This window comes from Dendroctonus ponderosae, unplaced genomic scaffold, assembly GCF_020466585.1.
Source record: "Dendroctonus ponderosae isolate FM_Combo_2020 unplaced genomic scaffold, Dpon_F_20191213v2 Dpon_F_20191213_1, whole genome shotgun sequence".
Classification (NCBI taxonomy): Eukaryota; Metazoa; Arthropoda; class Insecta; order Coleoptera; family Curculionidae; genus Dendroctonus; species Dendroctonus ponderosae.
In genome coordinates, this window is record NW_026017110.1 from 24,418,474 (window position 1) to 24,423,876 (window position 5,403).

General features: G+C 35.4%; 1 protein-coding gene across 3 annotated transcripts in view; it reads right to left on the reverse strand.

Annotated features, from left to right (window-relative positions):
* LOC109535332 (protein sprouty homolog 2) overlaps nucleotides 1-5,403 on the reverse strand; it is a 59,743-nt gene that overhangs the window by 2,795 nt on the left and 51,545 nt on the right. The gene's annotated exons all lie outside the window — the stretch shown is intronic.

Below are 5,403 nucleotides of genomic sequence, written 5' to 3' on the forward strand. Positions count from 1 at the left end.
GGTGTCTTGAAGGCTGTTAGAAAATGCACGGCTTCCTATCACAAAAGGCGTATGTTTTAAAGTTGTTCCTAAAAATGCTCCAAAGATTTTTTTTATCTGCAAAAAGTATTTATATAAACAATAAACAACAAGTAATATATATATTAATATGTATTTTTGTGTAGTTGTGTCATTTATCCCTATTATCAGCTGCCCCTTGCGGCACAATTAAAAATAAGCAAGTGTAGTGGGTTCATAATACAGGTTTGTTAGAATTCTTTAATTCTCAGCCACCAGGACGCGCCACTTTAGCGACACAGTTTCCACAAGAGTAAGAGTCGTTTCTATATAAGCCTTGTTCTATGGTTTTACACAGATGTGAAGGAATACCACCCAAACGTGCATTGCTGCCAAGATGGAACATTTAGACGAAGAGTTAATTCTTGCAACTGCTGCAGTGTGTGTAATTAAAAAGAAGATGAACTTAAAAACTAAAAGGAAATGGTGTAAATCATGGTTGCTGAATAGGAATTTCTTGTCTCATACGAATTTAATAGCGGAATCACGTAATGATCCTGACGATTTTCGTAATTACTTACGTATGGACGAAGCCACATACCTGCATTTGCTAAACTTAATTACGCCAATGATTTCGAGAGCAGACACCGTTATGAGACGTGCGATTACCCCCCACGAACGATTATCAGTTACACTCAGATTTTTGGCAACCAGAAGAAGCTACAAAGACTTAAAATTTTCCACCGTTATTTCCAAGCCAGCTCTGAGTAATTTAATTCCCGAAACATGTGACGCAATTTACAGGGCATTAAAAAAACACATATCTAAAGGTAAGTTTTTAAATATTGATAATACAAGAAAATAAATCAAAAAGTAGAGATATATTTTTTATTAATGAACTTAATATGTTGATCTTCAATCAAAGAATAGGTTCAAAAAAAATTATATACAATTAAGCTGCTTCATCCATACAATCATTGTAGTTGCTAAAAACTTGCGAAGTCGCTTGATGGTTGGGTGTTAGCGGTTTGACTTCTCGTTGCATATTGGGAATATTAAATGAGACTTGAGGGAACAATGATTGGTGAGCTTTGAATTGGTGCTGAATGGTGAACCAGGGTTGAGAGTGTAATGACTGTTGCGTGTTGAAGGCTGACAGTTGAATGGGAGCTGAGAGACGAATGGAGGATGAACTATTCTGGAATTTTTCTGCATAGTTTGTAGGAGACAACTACGATTTAAGTTTCCCAACTGTGCTTCGTAGAAAACATCATTTATTAATTTTTCCGCATGCACCGCTTGCTGTGGATTGAGATCTCTCCATTTTGATGCCCATGCTTTTCCAACGTCAGAAAATTTGTCTCCAATATTCAAAGGTACTGCCAATCGTTTCCCAATAACATCTGTGTGAGAGATGTTTTATTAGAAGACTGTGCTGCCAATTGACGAATTGATGATTCTGCAGAAGTTGACTTGTGTCTAAAGAAAAATTTTAGGAGAAAGTAGGTAAAATCTTGGGCATCGGTATATCCCAATTCAAATTTATGGCTTTCTTTTTCTATTCACCCTGAGTTGATTAAATTGTTACAGGCTGCAGATGTTGCAAAAAAATGCGAACAAATGTACGCAAATTCAAGCTTACTTTAACAATGGCGTTGTGAGCAAAATTATCATTAATTCAAGCAATTATTTAAATCAATAAAAAGTTTAATAATATGTGGAACGCAAATGTAATATTAGGAAATAAGTGCTTTAAACGATAATACAACCAAAAGAATCCCGCACATCGAAGCAATACTTTATTTGAAACCCATAAACCTGGCCTGAACAGCGTTTATATACACGCTCAAGCCAACGATCCCATCTGAAGTGGATTTTCTGTCAGGATAGATTTTCGTTCAGATGGCTTTATGGCTATACGCTCAAAAAATGCTAGTTGAATCTTGAGATAACTTCAGATTTCGGTAAGCGTGAACTACTGCAACACGCTTGCCTTGTAGCCGACCGGCGCCGGCGTCTCTTTCTACCTTTTCGACTGTTAATTGACGACTTTCGGTTTCATATTTCATCCAGACTAGTACTTAGTAAATTCATCAAGTTCTGGAGCCCTGTGACTTATTTGCATTTGATCTTTGATTCATTTCCGCGTGCACACAAGTAGGGCTCTGACGTGACATCGGGGGTGTCCCGTAAGTGATCAAAGGGGCACTAAGATAATATTTGTCTCAAACGAAGACCATATGACCTAACTTTTATTAAGGAAAAAATCGAAAAATTTGAGCTAGAATTTGACGAAAAAATGTCCCCGAAAATTGACTATTTTGGCATGGAATCCTGGTCGCATCTTTTGTCCAAATTTAAAAAAATATTGAAGCATTCTAAACTAGAAGCTTTGGAGGTTGTCAGAAACCCAATTTAAATGTGAAAAAACAATTGCAACGATTTATAAAGGTAATTTGAAAAAAACTTACATTTATGGACTATTGTTTTAGGGCAAAATTACTTTCTGACATGCTCGAGGATAGCATCTACCCAATTTTTCAAGTTTGAATCAAATACAAGAAGTAGATTTTCTGTAACTCACTACCAAAAATGCACGGGAATTCCTATGCTATTACGGGTGAGCGTATAGCCTTATGGTTTAGGGTGAATAGAAAAAGAAAGCCATCAATTTTAATTGGGAAAAAGAATGTAGACCTTTGTCTGAAGTCTTTGTACAGCGTATTGCACCACCAGTGGACAATTGTTCTGAAGACGCCACACCTTGGTTGTGTGAAGCCCTGTCTCATATTCTGTGCAAAACGATGGCTAATGAGAAACAGCAGATTTGTGATTTATATGATAGATATGTGTTTTTTAATGCCCTGTAAATTGCGTCACATGTTTCTGGAATTAAATTAAGTGTTTAAAATGCGAAGCAAGAAACGGATAGCTATTGCTTGTGCTGGCATCATAGTGGTTTCAGAAAATCTACGCAAAAAAAGTGAGAAGAAAGTGGGTAGACTAGAGACTATAGACTGGAAGGGCGTCGACAGCCATAGGGAAAAATGCGGCAAAAAAAAATAGAAATCGAATGCACGCAGGAATTTTTTTTATAAACACGTTGTTATTAAAACTAAAATTAAAAAGGCAAATTGATCTACCACTTTCTTAGTGAAATACTGCAAATTCTGAAAAACATACAGATGTGTTCTGTGCACACTAATCATTAGGTACCCTTTAGTTAAACCCCGGCTGTTCTGGGCAACCTATTTTGTTCGCTCATACAGTTGTTCGTAAAACCTAAATTTTTAAATTTAAGCTTGTATTATTAATGACTACATCTGATTTACTTTTGTAACTTCATATCTGAAATATATCATATTTAGCGTTTAACAAAGAACAAACTGTTTTTACCACAATTTTTGCAGTTAACAAGTGAAAATGTAAACATCATTGCGCTTGAACATATGGCCTAGTCTGTACATACGGTCTGATTCTATATACCGTCTGTAACATATCTATAATTCAAATACGAAGAATCACTTCGTACAGTGGCAATAAATTTTCTTCAGCCGAACGTAGGCACAAATTAATCGACCGCCTATTACTGGGTATTTTTTGACAAGCTTCGTCTTCGTAATCGAAGTAGTGATTTTCTCCTGTGACATTAGCTACTATCTGATCATCTTCCAAGATTTCTATAGCCAAATTTGCCATCATCACCTCTTGCCCATTGCTTGAATTAGAACATTATACACTATATCTCAAATCTGTACCAATGTCTACCGTTAAATTTTATCTGAATATGTATTTTCTTTAAGCCGCGGAAATATGGCAATAGCATGACTGCTTAGGCGGCAATAATATCTGATAATAGTATTCGCCCCTACCCACTAACGGCGAAATTTGGTCCGCAAGTCCAGATCTGCAGATTTGATTTGTACGAAATTCGCATCGAGTTGTATTTGGCTTGGCTCGTGATTAACCATTAACGCACCGATATTTCTTCGAACTTGGCTCGCCACGTATCAGATATGACAGATATTTCGCTCGTGTATAGAGCGCTAATAAAAACGGGAAAAGAACCTCAGAGTCGGAGATCCGTCGCACAGTGGGGTTTTTTATATTAATTTCTGATCGAAATTATCTTTTAATTGAATAGAAATTTAATATTTTGAAGGATGCACAGTTATCTGCATTCTACATTTAGTAAAAACTCCGCAACAGCCAAAAGCTTTCACGCAATATTTTCGGTGTGACATAGGCTGCCATGAGACCTTTAACTGTAAATATCTATCATCAAAAACTCTTAAATACCAAATTTTAGCAATACATTGGCATTATTCAGAAAATAATAAAGAAAAACAAAAACCTGTATCTGGAAAATTGTGCACTTTCGAACCTATGCTTATGGGATGCCAAAAATTAGCGAAAAGTAGCAGCCAATTTTCTAACCCATCAAAAATCTAGATGTTTACTGAGTAATAAGTATATAGAAACTTAGCTGAATTCAGGAAAATAGTTGTTGAACTATGCCTGGGTAACACTGTGTTGACTTGCGCTATTGAGTTGTTGCCGCTGTTTGAGTTAATGAGTTATAACTCATCGGTTCATTAAGATATTTATTAAAGCTTTACGAGACCCGAGACTGGAATTTTCACATCTAAAAAAAGGTCATTAACATTTTTTGTGAGTAACTTTTTACTACTTTGATCAAACAACTAAAAAAAGTTATTCAGATTTTCCCAGCAACAGAACTGAGTCCAAAGAAAGTCGACCAGTTTTCTTGTAAAATCGATTTTTTTGTATAAAAGATTCAGTTTGCCAGTATTTTACAGTAAAACTTTAGGAAAGACGGTCTGGTCTGTCTGTTTAGAGAGTTGTTTAGAAATATTGTCATAAAAGTGAAGAAACCCCAGCTTCCAAGAGTTTTCCAAATAAATGATTATAAACTTTCGTTTTTTCAGTTCGGGGCAATTTTGGAAAAATATCCAGACATAATTATTAGGGTTTTGTCCATAATTCGAAGCGCAAAAGGTTTTGCAAAGCCGTTAACGAGGTGAGTGATCCAGTAAAATGTATCTTGTAATTTTTCACAGAAAATACCTAAATATTGTCAGTATCTTAGTCGTAGTAAAACTAAAAAATGATGCGATTTTTGCGTAGAAAGAATTGCTTAATAGAAACTTTGTTAAAACTGGAACGACCTGACAAACCTTTCGGTAAAAAATTGAAGAAAAATATTTGGTTTTTGTACCAAAAAAACCGATGAATGAAGCAAAATTAATTTTGTCATTTTTGCTGAAAATACCCCATTATTGTCAGAAAAGAAGAAAATCATCACAAAATAATAGTATTTCGCGTTTTCGATTAAAAACTTCTGGTTTTATTATCAGTTTTGGAGAAAACCTTAATGGCTTTCGG